Genomic DNA, 15,972 nt, shown 5'->3' with positions numbered 1-15,972 from the left:
TGTGTGTGTGTGTGTGTGTGTGTGTGTTTAATTCCCTCTCTGTCCCCCAAGCACTTAGGAGAAACAAAGTCTGCTCTTTGAGGATCACTTCCTTACCTCTTCATTTGTATGCACCATAAGCTTGGTGAACTCACAGAATTAACTGTATACCTGATTGCGACAAAGGACAAACCTTTATAATCCATTCTACCCACTTAGGCTCCTAATTATCAGGACAGCGCTCCCCGAATTATAATGAAGTCACAGTGAACAAATAATTTACTTCTTGATATATCTTTGTTCTTTTGGTCCTTTTTTTAAAAAATCATTGTGATAGGACAACCCAGACTTTTATGTAAGATTGCTGGAAGAGATGAATTTAGTTCACTCTCAAAATAAAATTGAAAGTGCTCACACTCTGATTTCTCCTATCTTAGCTATGTTATTGTATGTGCTGGATTCAGAAGTTGAGTATAGGTAAGAATAGAGTTGTTCCATTCTAGGAATGCTGGAAGCAGGAGAGATGGTTCTCTCCAGGGAAAAGCTCACCAAACGGACATCCCTGAAAACATGCATACAGGTACCATTAGACGGACTGAGTAGGTTATATTTAGGGATGTATATGTATATGTATATATGTACACATGTGCACATGCATTAACATTTAGTGAAAAAAGAGGCCATGAATTTGAAGGGGATTTCAGAATGATATGCAGAAGGCTTTGGAGGAAGGAAAAAGAAGGAAGAAATGTTGCAGTTATAATTTCAAAAATAAAAAATAATAATAATAATTGTTTAGGGAACAAAGAACAACACTGGTTCTGCATCCAAAGGACCCAGGTTCAGTTCCCAGCACCTACTTGAAGGTTCCCAACTGTCTATAACTCCAGTCACAGGGGCTCTGACACCATCTTTTGGCTTACACAGGCACTGGAAGGCTACATGCACATGGTGCTTTGATATACATTCAAGCAAACACTCATACACATAAAATAAAAATATGTAAAATCTCAAAAAAAAAAAAAACTAAAGAAAAACTTGTGAGGACATCCTTGACGTTCACATCACCAGCCTGGTCATTATTTTTCTAGGGACCCAAGAAATGGTCAGAAATTCAGGCAGCCTGACACTCAGGTGACCCTCTGTGTCACTTCCAGTGACAATGACGGAAAACAACTAATAAGTCCTCATTTGAGAGAAATAGTTAAAGTGTTTCTATGAAATATTATAATACTACAGAGATTCAAAAGTGTGTTTTCAATAACTGTAGCAATGTTGGGACATGCTTTCTCTCATTTAACTCACATCTTATTTCATAATTAAATAAAAAACCTCCATGTTTGTGTACCAAAGGAATACTGGACCACAATCCAATTTTAAATCCAGCACTTTTCAGTGTGTAAAGTGTGTGTGAGTGCGTGTGCATGTGTGTATGCATGTGTGTGCTGTGTATCCAACCCCAGAAGTTACATTGAAGGGACAGTGAGCTTTAACAACAAAGCATCCTTAGTCATTTATTGGTCAAGGTTACCACTCTTCATTATTATTTCCTTATACTCTTTACCTGTTTTTATGTGTTCTACAAAAAACATTAACTCATCATCAGAGAAGAGGAAATAAATATGTCTAATTTTATGAATGAAAATATGATATGAGGACGTAAGGTTGGGCTAAAGCCAACAAGAAGCTTGTCTGATTTGAGAATGAACACTTTTGAGGCATCGCGGTCAGTTGGAATGTCCAAGTTAATCTAGAATCCCTTCTAGTTAAGACCACCACTTTGACCTCTATACTGGGGCATTTGAATTTGTTGAAGAACACCAGAGATGAAACAGGAGAGATCAGGATGATCGGATCAAGCTGTGTGGGTTCAAGTGAACACCTGATAAGGGAAGCTTGTCTGCAGGAAACACCTGCAGAGGAGGCCTTCTGCCTGAATAGAGCCCAGATATTAGTACCTAGGGGGCGTTGTCTTATTCTGGTTATGTAGTCCGATGGAGAGGAACACCAGAACCACTGTGGAGTACTGTATTGTTTGTGAGGCAGCAGGCAGGAAATTCACCGCGTGCAGCACTTACTCTCCTAACAGGCTTTTCCTTCTGGTCTAGGTGGATACTCACTGATCTAACACAAGATTGCCTCACCGAGTTTTGGGGTCCATGTCTGAATGGATTGCTGTAGCCTTCTCATCTCTTCCTCTGCCCAGTTCCCGGCATCCTAAGACTCGAAGCCAGGACAGGACCTGGGGAAATTATATGTAAGTTTTTACTCAGATTTCTTTTCTTTAACCAAACAAGGGTAAATATGACGCGATAATACCAATAATCCCAGCACACAAAAGTTAACTTTCTTTTAAGAAAGCATCATGGGAAATGTAAATGAGGTGAGAAATAAGAGCCGGAATCCCAGTATTAGTACTCCCTTAGCTTGGTAGTTCTTAAGCATTAGCTTGCATCCGAGTCACAAAGGCAGTTTCGAGGCAATAGATCTGGCACCAGCCAGCAATCTGCTCTACTAGCGGTTTCCCAGTGACGCTGATGTGGTTGCTCCAAGGCCCTCGCTTTGAGAATCACCACTTTAACACAAATGTGTTAGAGAAGTGAATGGCAAAGGCAGGAATCTGTATGCTTTCATATTGAATATATTAAGAGGTGGAACCTAAACTTATCTCATGGACTCATACCTCAAAATAAACAGCTCTAGGGTCTGCACGGTGGCTTCAGCTCAGAAGTCCAGCCGTTACCACGCACCAGCGTTCCTCCTAGAGCGCTGGCCATCCTTGGCCGTGGACTTTAGAAGATCAGAATAACAGTGCAGCTATTAGCGTGAAGCAGTGGCCACAGTCCCTTGGCGGGTGTGCACACCATGCTTGAGGTTGAAAGGAGAACCTGTAGCTCCTTTTCGAACTGAGGCTTCACGGTAGCATCCCTCCCTGGGACACTGAAATGTAACTTCACTGACAAAAGGCTCATCGAGGGAGGTACACCTCCCGGAAATAATCGGTGAGCAAGGCTCGGCTCTTATGGGTTTCCAAGTTCTCAGCTCTGCTTGGAGGTAAGCTTATGAGGCTGTTAGCTTCCCAAACAAAGTCTGACTACTAAACTGCCAGAAACAAAGACAGTTTTTCCTGCACTGATTTAAAACCACGAAGAGTTTGGCTAAGCAGATCCTTACTTGTGAGCAACACCTGTGAGCGGACATACAGTTGTACACACATGCCTGTGAGCGTGCTGTGTGTTTCCAAGCTTTTGATGTAGACATCTAATATATTCCTCTCTCATTTCATTAAGTAAATGTGAATATAAAATTGTAATGGGGATATTGTCCTGTCTTAGGGAAACATCTGAGAAGTTGTTGGGCATTTTAGATTTGTGGTAAAGCACTCCGATTCTTAACGTTTTTTCATGGATGTGGTAAACTTTGTCATGCAGAGTAGCGCGTGAGATTTGCAATTCTTTCAGTAGTAGTAGTAGTAGTAGAATTGAGAATGGCCACTGTTAATACTGTAATTGCCACCCAGCTATGTTATGCTAGGTGAAATGGGCCAGACATACTTAGTGTTGCTGGTCATAGGAGGTAGCTGGGGTGGTCAGACTCACACAATCCATAGAGAGAATAGTGGCTGCCGGCAGGAGAACAGAGGAGTGGAGTGTATTTTTCAATGGGTACAGTGTGTAAACTGGAAAGGTTATATTTTGGTAGATGATGGTGATGTTAGTTACACGGCAGTGTATATCGCCTAACTGTGCATTTAAAATGATTAAGAAAGTATCTTATGTTATCATCTAACATAACTTTTTTTAAAAAGTGTAATAGCAGAGCTCAGTCTTTCTTTCAAGAATGCTGGTCCTTGGCAGCAGAGTCACAGCTTGAGAGGCTGCCGTGCCATCTTACATTGCTCTCTCACCCTGCTACCTTTTGTTTTCAATAATTTTTTTTTATTCACTTTACATCCTGATCACAGCCCCACTCCCTCCTCTTTTCCCAGTCCCACCCTTACAAATCCCTCACTTCATTTCCCCTTTCCCTTATCCTCAGAGAAGAAGAGCTCCCTTGGGTTCCCTATCCTGGGACATCTATTCCCAGCAGGACAAAGTACATCCCCTCCCACTGAGGTCCAAATAGAGGGAATGGGATCCAGTGGGGACACAGACCAACACAGCCCTTGCTCCACTTGTTAGAGGTCCAAATATGAAGATCAACTAGGTCCAGCCTCTGATGTTTGGCTGTGGGTCTCTGCCTCTGCCTCCGTCCACGGCTGGATGAACCCTCCCATAACCCTGAGCCAGAAAAACACTTATGCATGCACTCACATATAAGTGGACATTAGCTATAAAGTACAGGATGACAATGCTACAGTCCACAGGAATAGGGAGGTCCCAAGGGAGAACGCCCCAATCTCACTCAGAAGGGGAAACTAAAGAGTCATCGAAGGTGGATGGAGAGAGGGAACTGGATAGGAGATGGGGCTGGCATTCCCACATGGGATGGGTCTCAAGTTGGGGCAGTCATTGGCTGGCTGTTCCCTCAGTCTCTGCTCCATCTTTATCCCTGCACATCTTATAGGCAAGACAAACTTTGAGTTGTAGTTTTTGTGGGTGGATTGATGTTCCCCTCCCGCCTCTAGAAGTCCTGCAAGGCTTACAGGAGGTAGCCATTTCAGTCTCTACAGCCCCATGTAGTAGGAATCTCAGCTAGGGTCAACCCCTTACACTCCCCATATCCTTTCCATTCCAAGCTTCCAAAGAGTCCCAGAGATGCCCCCACCGATTTCTGTTCTCACTCCCAGCCCTCTCCCGTCCCCCTCTTCCCACACCTGATCTCCATGCCATCATTGTTCTCCTCCTCACCCCATCTCCTACCCAATTCCCTCTCTCCATCCACCTTCGATGACACTTTAGTTTCCCCTTCTGAGTGAGATTGGTGCGTGTTGGGACCTCCCTATTCCTGTGGACTGTAGCATGGTCATCCTGTACTTTATAGCTAATGTCCACTTATATGTGAGTGCATGCATAAGTGTTTTTCTGGCTCATCGTTACCTCACTCAAGATGATATTCTCAAGTTTCATCCATTTGCCTGCAGAATTCATAATGTCTTTGTTTTTAATAGCTGAATAGTATTCCACTGTGTAGATGTAACACATTTTCTTTATTTATCCTTCAGTTGAGAGTCAACTAAGTTATTAACAGTTTCTGGCTATTATGAATAAAGCTGCTAAGAATGTCGTTGAACAAGTGTCTTTGTGGGATAGTGGAGCACCTTTTGGGTATGTGCCTAGGAGTGGTATACATAGGTCTTAAGGTAGGGCTATTCCCAGTTTTTTGAGAAACTCAAATTGATTTCCAAAGTGGTTGTACAAGTTTGCACTCCCACCAGCCATGGAGGAGTGTTCTCCTTGTTCCACATCCTCACCAGCATGTGCTGTGGCTTGAGTTTTTTATCTTAGCCATTCTGACAGGTATAAGATGGAATCTTAGGGTCATTTTGGTTTTCCTAGTGACTAAGGAAGTTGAACATTTCTTTAGGTGCTTCTCAGACATTAGAGATTTCTCTGTTGAGAATTCTCTTTCTAGCTCTGTACCACATTTTTAATTGGGTTATTTGGTTTGTTGGTATCTAACTTCTTGGACTTCTTTATATATTTTAGATAGTAACCCTTGTCAGATGTAGGGATCCTTTTCCAGGTGAGCATCCTTTTCCAGTCTGTAGGTTGCCATTTTGTCCTGTTGACAGTGTTACATTAGCATTACCTTAGCATTATAGGAGCTTTGCAGGTTCCTGAGGTCTCATTTAGCAATGTTGATTTAGTGCCTGAGCCATTGGTGTTCTGTTCAGGAAATCTACTCCTGTACCAATGTGTTCAAGGCTATTCTTCACTTTCTCTTCTATTAGATTTAGTATATTCAGTTTTATCTTGAGGTCTTTGATCCACTTGGACTTGAGCTTTGTGCAGGGTGTTAAACATGGGTCTGTTTGCATTCTTCTACATGCAGACATCCAGTTAGACCAGCACCAATTGTTGAAGATGCATTCTTTTCCCCATTTTATGTTTTTTTCCCTTCCTTGTCAAAAATCAAGTGTCCATAGGTATGTATTCAGGGTCTTCGATTCTATTCCATTGATCAACTTGTCTATACTAATACCATGCAGTTTCTATTACTATTGCTTTGAAGTGCAGCTCAAGATCAGGGATGGTGACATGGGTGTTTTAGGAATAATCTGTAAGCTATGATATAATTGCTCTCAGGAGTGATGTCTAAACTAACTAACCCTGTGGACCTGTGTATTTAGCCTCTGTGGTCATTGGGGACCATCACACAACTTTGGAGCCAGTTCTGTTGGTAGATTTTAGAAAAAAAAAATGTTTCATTTGATCATTTATAATAGACTCAGATCACAATTATATTCTCTTCATGGAACCATCAAATTAATTTTTTGTATGCATGCTAATTTAGTTCAGGGGAAGTGTTGTTGCCAGCGTGGGAATATATGTTGATATATTGATCATAACCTCCTGAGGCTTTCCCCTGAGTCTACAAATAAGCTGAGCTGTAGCGCACCGTGAAGTTCCCTACCAAGTAATAACCTTAGCCACCTAAATGCTTTATCAGTGTACTCCACGTCTCCAAGCGGCTGAGTGCTAGAGAAGTGGCTTTGTGGCTGCACCTGTCACTAGTGAAATGACACTTCTCACTGTTACAGGGGAATTCAGGGTTTCCTTTTTGTGGGTTCTTGGTCTCATTAATAAAAATATTTTAAAATGGACTCAGGGCCGGCAAGATGGCTCAGCAATTAAAGTAATCTGACAACCTCAGTTTGATCCCTGGAACCTGCATGGTGGAAGGGAAGAACTGAGTCCTGAGAGTTACCCTCTGACCTCCACACCTGTACCATGGTGCACTCGTGCACAGGCACACGCTAGGATTGTGAAAGGACACACTCAGAAGGAAGCTCAGTGATCATTTTATTAGAGTTTGAGAGAAAAAAAAACTGGGTAGGCAAGCTACAGATGCCTGAAGCTGCTGGCAGGAGGAGGATGGAGAAGAAGAGAGAAATCCATGCCTTTTTAAGCTCTGTGAAAGCCTCCATGTTCAGCATTGGCATTGCATGGCACTGGGGTATAGGGGATGTCAGAGATAGTGAAAATGTCTATAGAGGGTCAGTGAACATTCTCCAGACAATGAGTGGGTCGGTGAGCTTGGAGGAAATTCCCCAAGGTGTTGGGCCACAGGCATATGGCCCTTTAGAAGTCATTTCATAGCACACGCCTCCCACATTTGTGCTTTATAGACTTTTTTTTTTTTTTGCACATGTTCTCTTTGTTAGATGAAACCCAGGTGGAGAAAGGCTTCCAATCTTTCTGTGCCAACTGGCTTCATTCATATGTTAATCTTGGTGAAGCAATTTTTAGCATTTACTCGCCTATCAGATCACCTCACCCTCACATTAAGGGCAAAGTGGAAGCTTGCCCTTCTAGGAACCTCCATTCAGCCAATCACAAGAGTGTCTGGTAGCTGCAGCACTGGTGGCATAAACTGCACAGAGTGCACGTGTTGAGGGGTGTTCCTGCTGTTCTGCCCCAGGACAGTATCTGTGAAGCTCTACAAACTAGTGGGGTTATCGAAGCCCTGAGTTGTAGATTGGAAACTATTGTGTCTAGATTTTTCCCGTATTATACATCTAGTTGACACCAAGTCAGATAATTACCTGAGTCCTATGTATTCACGATTGTAATTTCTAGAGAAAGTCAGAATCCAGAAAGAATTGTCTCTTTGTGGCAAAGCAGAGGTAACTTTGTATTCAGTCTTGAAAAAGTAAAGTAATGGTTGGTTCACTTAACAGCAGATTTTCTCTGAGAAATATGCCTACCATTTTTATCATGTGGGCCTCAGTGAATAACGTCATCTTCTCTAATAATGGATTTTCATTAGATACGTGTTACTCTACATAATCTGCAAAGTCATTTAAAAGAATAAACACAAATGTTACCTCTAATCTAGCCACAAAGATACAACTTACCTAAATCAGGTACTTTTGTGTCGTCTTCCAAACTGTCTTTATCCAAGAATTCTAAATTCATAAGCAATGCTCTACACTGATTGTACTAAAGAACTTGGGGGTGCTTGGAAAACGCACTAATCAGGTATCACTTTATAGGACAAAGAGCTCCTCTTTCATGTTGTCCCTCCAAGTTCTGTTACTCAGATTTTACACACACACACACACACACACACACATATACACACACACACAAACACACACATGTGGACACACCAGTATCCTTATCAGGATGGCGCTTCTGACAGTCATCATTCTTAGTCCTACATTCAATTATAAAAAGAAAAAAAAACCATATTGGTGGGCTTGCTAAGCCTTTGCAGCTCCTGGGATCATAAAGGAAAGATTTGCTCTGTACGGATGATTTTGGTGGTTAGGTTCGCTGACAATGTCCGGTTACTTTGAAAGTCATACTCAGTGTGCAGTAAGCCAAATGGATGGGTTCAGGGAAGGCTGACTCAGCTAGCTTCCTTTCCCCAGCCCTTATCCACAATCCAAACAACACCCCCCCCCCCACCGTAAAGCTCTAATCCCGTCCAAGTGTCTGCCTTCTCTTGTTCCGAACCAAAGTTTCCCCTCCGCTTTTCCTTCTAGCCCCTCAAAGCAGCGCCTGTTCAGAGCGCTGGGCTCTGGCGTACGGCTCTCAAGAATGTTAGTTCTTACTGCCCTGCAGAGGGGGGTTCCACTTAGGGTTGGGGCAACTCCTCACACTTAGACAGAGTTAAGGAGATTCTAAAACACGGAAAGAAGGACCAGGTGCGACTTACCGGGTTCCTTGAGGCTCCTGAGTAGTGCCATCCGCATTCCTTACCTTAGAATAGGAAGTGTTTAGTAAGCAGCTGCTGGATGCAATTGGGGTAACAAAATAGGTCTTTGGGGATTTTTATCTTTCCCTGTATAAGACAATAACTTCCTTGAAAGGGGAGACTTCTCTGCACCCCTTCAGATCCTCTGTGTCCTTTGTGGAACAAGAACCCTATATAGGTGGATGTGAATATTGCTGTGGCTGTTGGGTGGTCAGGGAACAAATGCTTACATTCTACTGAGTCTGTTTTACCATCTGCACCCAGCAGTTGATGACACCTAAGTAAATATCCTGAACTGTGGTTGACATCTGATTGGGTACAAGTGTGGGGACGGGGCAGACAGTACCTGGATCCTCCCCTGGTGAAGGGGATGCTAACACTGATAATGAGAACTTGGCTCCTTCATCTTTGTTTCACTGAGTCACAGCACCTGCCGCTAGGATGGCCACACGGCTAAGCCAGAAACCATTCTTTAGATCGCTGGTGGTATTATATATGAATCTCTGGTGACATTAGCGGCCGATATTTGTCGTCTGATTTCAAGTGCATGCTAAAAGTGAGGTAGCTTTGTCCTTGACATGGAGATTAACTTTCTCTAACCCAGACTAGTGAAAACTAAATTGTGCCTCACCACATACAAGTTTTGCTTTCACTGTGCTCAGACCCTCCCATCTGTCACAGCACAGTCATTTGGTGTCTGATTTGGGGGCGGTGTGGTTGTTTCTCAGTGGTGTATGACCCACTTTTTCATAATACTTAATCCCATGTGTTTTTACTATACAAGTCATAAGCTGATGAGAGTGGACTAAAGCCCCAGAAGGGTTTTCTGAGACTTCTCGTCAGCTCTAGAACCACCTTATCAGAAGAAGGTCTTAGCCCCGCAGGGTGTGCGTTCACTACCAGAGAACAATGGGCCGGTTCCTCTAGTTTCTGGATAATGAGCCAGTGCACAGGTAACAATGCCTTTCTCACAATTGATTTCTTTTGTGTGCCAATTATTTTGCCGAACTAGGCTTTTAAAATATTAACCACTACCTGCGTAGCTTCTCTGTTGGGATGAGAAGGGACTCAGGAGAGCAGACATTTTCATTGATACTCTGAGACCTTAAGAACTTTTCCTTAAGAATCTGAAAGAGGTTAGAATCAAAAAGGCATCTCTATTTTCTGTGGTCCCCTAGCAGGCATCCTCTCTGATTGTTGCTTGGTTTGGTTTGGTTTGGTTTGACTGCTCTTGTAGTTGTCTGTGAGCATCAGATGCCTCACTCCGCCGTGACATCTGGGTGAGGGTTAAACCCTGATCAGCTTCTGCCAGGGGAATGGGCAACCTGTGGTGAAAGCAGACAGAAAGCTACAAAGAAGGGAAGGGCTAAGGAGGGTCTGATGTGCCTTGCTAAACTGCAGGCTAGAAGCGCCTTCTAGTGTGCCACTGCAGGCTAGAAGCAGACGGAAGCCAGGTGCTATTAACTTACGTTTGGCCAAAACCATCCTTTAATACCTGTTTTATAACTTTACTTCTGACACCACAGCTGTTAACCAGAGGATTCTTCTAAATACTGTTGTTTCAAAACAAAATGTTCAAGGTGTCATCTGTCCTAATGTCACTTATCCTGATTCACAGGAAAGTTTTTGGTGAACATTTACTTACCGGGGTCAGTCTGGCATGTGACAGAATCATCTGCACGCTGAATAGCATACCTTAAGGCTAGGAGCATGCCCAGAGATAAGTCAACCTTGTTTTCCATGAAAGTCCTGATACAGAAAAAGAATGAAAGTACAAACAGTAACTGGAAAAAGTGTCACACATTTAAGCCACTTTGCATCCTTGTTAGGACAAACCCTGGGCTGGGTTTTTACATTTGTGAAGCTGTGCGGTAGGTGGATCAGTGTGGGAGGTTCAGAAAGAGTAGCGGTTAGAATAAGATTTTCCATTTATTGCCCTTTGTGCATGGCTAAAAATAAGATTCATACAAATCAGAATGTGTAGTGCAAGCAAAATCATTTCTGTTAATTCTGATGACTGGTCTGCCCACATCTTTGCATCTGTCTGATAAGTGGTCCATTAGGAAATAAATGTCTCTGTTTAAATAGCAAAGGCAACCTAGGTTTTTTTGACACATGATAGTCTGTCATTTTTTTTCTTCTAAAGGAAGAAAATCATAATTCACACATACATGAATTGTGTTGGTGACAGAAGTGGTGAGATCCTTGACTGTATCTAAAAACCTAAAAAATACTGGCCTCATTTGAAAGGTCATTTTACAGTGTCCATATTCAAGGCTTATTGCTAGAAAGTTATCTCTTATGAGCCCGTACAGTGGTGAGAAGAGGGTCACTTAGCTGTGTTGGAAATAGATGAGAACATGAACCAATGCACACCTGTCCTGGAGCACGCTCTCTCAACTCGAATGTTGGAGAAGCAGTTGACCAAGTAAAAACTCCCCTTCATCTGGCTTCACAGTCTCCTGCAACCACAGTAAGTGATAACGTCTCCATTTGTGGCTAGACGAAACACCAAAGTGAAGTGTCGGCAGTGTTCACAGGGAAATTTGTACCTTAGTGATCCTAGAGTTGGTGCTGTCCCATTCCACAACTGAAGCACAGTGGCATTTCCAGAGAAGGAGTGTCCGCAAGCGCACCGAGCCTTTCAGTTTGATGCGGTCCATGAAGGAGATGAGTCAAGATGCCCTGTTCATGAGGCATCATTCAGAAAAGCCTCAGCAGTGGGAGCGGCAAATCACACCCCTCTGACTGTTGCGGTCCTTGTGTGCTGTGGCTGAAGCAAGAGTGGTGGGTGACAGCAGACCCCTGCACAAAGCTTAAGCCAGGAGACCCGTGGACCTGGGTCTGTCTGCTTCTCCTCCTAGACCTGAGCATCTTTATCTGGAAATGGGAAAAGGCGCAGTACCTGCCCCGTCGGGTGCCTGTGGGATTTGATGAGGTAATGATGTAAGACATAGACCCAGAGCTGTGCGCAGTGAGCTGTGCTGGTGCCGCTTCTCGTTCATGCTCCCTCCGCATCGTAAAGGTGTGCTGGAGCATGTCAGAGCGTCTGTACAGAGGTCCTCCTGTATATTTGGAGTAGAAATTTTAGGATTTAATACACAAAGGCTCAACCTCTGGTTCTGCATCCCTCATTTAGAAGGTGTGAGCATTTATAGAGTAGTTTCCTTTTTTTTTTAATTTTCTTTTTCTTCCTTTTTTTTTTAATAGCCTACTAATGCTGCCTGTCAGGTTATTTTACTTTGTAATGACATGGACACGGTGTGTACCCCTTCCTTTGTAGATTAGCACTGAGCATATTAGGTTATTTTTATCCTCACACTATGCTTTTCATTGAAACACGGATATTTCAGTTCTAACATCTGCGTGTGTTGGGTGTAATACCTGCTGGTGTACATGAGGAAAGTGGTTGCGCTAATGTTGTAATCAAGCAAGCTTTTAAATATTTCAGGTAGGAGCTAGCAAAATTTCAAGAGCAATTAGCTTCCATTGTAGTTTTGCTCCCTAGAGAAAACATTGCATATGCAGTGCTGGGTACCAATCCATCATTAGGATGACCAGCGCTTACAGGCAGAAGACAGTCAGCGTTAGGTTCACTTTCATTAGTTTGTGTTCATTATTTTCTGTTTCGTGTATACTGGCCCTTCTCCATCTTTTTCTTCCCAACAAGGTTTTCTATTACAAGTTAAATATATTAATTATTTCATAATATAAGTGTATAGCTATAAGTAGCACATACCTCAAGGTTACCCTTTCGAAGCCTTGGGATTGGACAGCAAGAATTCAGACCAGACTTTGCTTCAGCCTCCTCTGTGACCTTCTGGGATGCTGGTTCTCATTTATCAAATTAAAAGAGAAATCGTGACAGTACCTTGACTTTGCCTCACCTGGGACCCGACGAAAGTGATGAATGAGAGCAATAAGCTCAGAAATTACAGCATAGTGCAGAAGCAGCGATGGTTTGCTGTGAGCAGTGAATGTGTTTTGCCAGTTTGGGTTGTTTTGGTTTTTTTTTTTTTTAAACTACAGAATCCCTTTTCATGTTTATTCTCCCATCCTAGGTACCAAGGCTGACTGTAGCCTGCATATTAAGATCAGCAGAGTTTCTGGGCTTTAGTGTTCGTGCCTGGTAGTCTGTAGTGAGGACAGACATTCTCGGGTTAAGGACGGGACAGTGTGCCTTTTCTTAGGGCCACATCCCATCTCCTACATTGTATCCAGACTGTGCTTTATATGTTTTTTTCTTAAAAAAATGGGAGAATCCTTTTCCTCAGAGCAAATCCTTCCAGGTGACTTTCAGAGTTCCTGGCATTACAGCACACATGTGCACAAGCGTACATGCACATACACACGTGCACAGGCATACACGCACACACACATGCACACCATTATCTTTGCCAGCCTCACTGCACTTTGCCACTGAAGCTTCTATGAGAATTATAGACTGGAGAAGGTGAAAAATTAGACTCTGGCTGTGATTTCCTACCTCGCCTTTGGAAGGAATGACAAAGATTCTGAAATTCATCCCATTGATACGCTCTACTTCTTCATATGTAACAGTGGTTTTAACCTGTCCTTCATGTGCAATTTGAAGGTAGTGGCCAGGCTGGGCCCATTATTCCTTTGGTGGAATAATATAAAGAATTTGCAATGGAGATTTCCTCTAATGATGTATTTTAAGTGCATGTCCTCGTTGGTAGTTTAGTGCTCTCAGTCATGAAAGGCTTTGGAGTTTATGGCTAATGGAGAAATGCTCAGAAAAACTGAAATTTTCAATAAGATTGACATTTGGAGTACGAAATATAAATCTAATGAGAACATTTCAACCAAGGCTTGTAATTAGGGCTGAATAGAGTAAATTTATACATGCTCACTGCAGAAGGGCATGGCAGAAGGTGAAATTGCGTGCTCTGCTGTGAAGGAGCGAGGAAGGCCAATGTATCAGTGTCAGGCCATGACACCAGAGTATAAATGACACTGTCACCAAGTGCTGCACGGGCTACCAAGGGAATTCCACTCAAGTAAATTACATTACTTAGACAGACCTGAAGGCATTGTGCTGGAATGAGAGCAGAAAAGGAGAAGGCTGTCAGAACAAAGCAGATGTTGCCATATAGCCAACTGCTGGATGCACATCACTGGCTGTGTGGGACCTGAAAGAGTAAATGTTCTGTTCTGTTGTTAGCTTATAGACATGACAGACATGTACAGTTGACCATAGGGAATGAGTATAAGTTGATTTTTGTGATCTAGTGAGTGTTGGGTTTCCCTTACTATTTACAGTTGGGTGGCAATAGGGGGTCAATGTACATTTGACATTCTTTTATTTTCTCTGTTTTGAGACTCTAACTCCTGCCCCCTCGGTAATACTGTTCACATCATTTCCAGCCCCACTGTCATAAAAACATGTAGTATCTCTGATCAGGTAGAAGATGTCTGTAATCCCAGCTACTGGAGAAGCTGAGGCAGGAGGATTGCGTAAGATCTCTTTTTCTCACACTGTGTCTTCTTGTCCCCTTGCAGTAAGGTAGGACTTTGTGGGTTGATGTGTCTTAGCATTTCCGAGCAGGAATTGGGAGAAGAGACTAAGACATCGGTGATGGTGCCGTCTCCTCTCCTCACTTACTGAACATGCGCTGGTCTCTTTTTGTCTGGTTGGCGTCTGGATGTCAGTCCTTGAAGAAGCCAATCACAGGGACTCTGGAATCAGTCACTCACTCCTTGGCTAGGAAGTAAATGTGTCCCAGAAAGAGTAGTCTGAACATCAGGGTAGCTTTCTCAGCCATGGGTCACACCTTGTCCCTCTTGAAACATCTGTAAACAGCCTCTTGGGAGACAAGCTGCATGGAGAACACGGGCTCTGCAGGTTATCTCCACACAGCTTAAGTAGTGGGTGTTTTGCCATCTTCCCAACACAGGGCACATTAGACATCAGAGGTGGTATTCAGATTTGGCTTTTAGTCTTTCCAAAAATTTTCCAAAAAATATTTCTGTGTCAGAGGCGGAATTTTGTCTGTGTTTTATAGTTATAGTTATAGACTTTATTCATTTAATCATGGGACTTAGGAAAGCCACCATACTTAGAAAACTAGGTTTGAGGGCAGGAAGAAGAGAACTCAATTAAATAGGATGTGTTTTCTATTTTATTCAAGTATACCCACCTTTAAATTCTTTCAAGGGACTCTGGTGCAGCTCAGAGGTAGAGTGCTTACACAGGACATGCAAGGCCCCAGGCTCCATCCCCACATGGGTGTGGGTGTCTAAAGTGACAACTGTGCAAAAGCTTCACACGGTGTACCATGTGAAGCCTGGGCTTACAGACCGCTTACTCATCCATCAGCTGAGTGGGAAGTCAGCCTCGCCTGCAGTGGTTTGCCCCCGTTGCCATCGCGTTTCACTTGTGTGCTCCTTCTATCCACAACATCAGTAGGGGAATTGTATGTGTGTCTTGGTGTTTACTACAAAGTTACTACGTGACTTTTTTCTCCCCGGCTTCTTGGTGACAGCCTGCCATCGAACTACAACTCTGAGCTCTTGTGAGCTGAACCGTGGTGAAAGAGCTTTGATGGCATCTAAAATGTTTTTAGCTTCTCTCCGTTCTGAAGAGCCTCCTTTGTTCCAACTGCCCTACCCGAGTCTGACTGTTCTTCTCTTCTTGCATTAAAATTGGAGAGGGAGCAGGGGGAGCTCCTAAGGAGGAATAGGTCTGTGGAGGATTTCAAGTACTCATTCAGAAGCTATTCTTAGTTCCCAGAAAGATAATGAAGCTGGGCTTTGCATCCTGCTGAAACTCCCATTAACAATCCCTCTACCTGCCACCTGATTCTGTTTTCCCTGAGGACGCCTGGTGTTTTCTCCCTAATATTCTGAATGGGCTGGCTTCAAAGTCAGGCACATCTTGCAAGGCAATGAGTCCTGTCGCCATGATGGCTCACTGAATCCTCAGCTGTCGTCTGAAGTCTGCGTTAGTGGCACTTTCTGTAGACCTGGAATCATCATCAGAAGTCAGCCTGTTCATGTCAGCACCTTACCCACATTGTCATCCCCGTGTAGTGTTTGCAGCTGACACCTGCTGCCTTGATCTGCTGCGTTCCTGGGTTCCCACTGCTGCAGATGAGAAAAAGAATG

The 15,972-nt window shown here is 43.3% G+C and overlaps 1 protein-coding gene across 9 annotated transcripts in view; it reads left to right on the top strand.

The window, feature by feature from the left end:
* Bach2 (BTB domain and CNC homolog 2) overlaps nucleotides 1-15,972 on the top strand; it is a 348,948-nt gene that overhangs the window by 179,506 nt on the left and 153,470 nt on the right. For all 9 annotated transcript variants that reach the window (XM_031366453.1, XM_031366454.1, XM_031366459.1 and 6 more), the window contains one exon: nucleotides 2,088-2,236. The gene's annotated coding sequence lies outside the window, so the exon portion shown is untranslated. The remainder of the gene's footprint in view (nucleotides 1-2,087; nucleotides 2,237-15,972) is intronic.

The sequence above is a fragment of the Mastomys coucha genome, unplaced genomic scaffold, assembly GCF_008632895.1.
Source record: "Mastomys coucha isolate ucsf_1 unplaced genomic scaffold, UCSF_Mcou_1 pScaffold14, whole genome shotgun sequence".
Classification (NCBI taxonomy): domain Eukaryota; kingdom Metazoa; phylum Chordata; class Mammalia; order Rodentia; family Muridae; genus Mastomys; species Mastomys coucha.
This window is presented reverse-complemented; position numbering and strand designations above follow the sequence as displayed.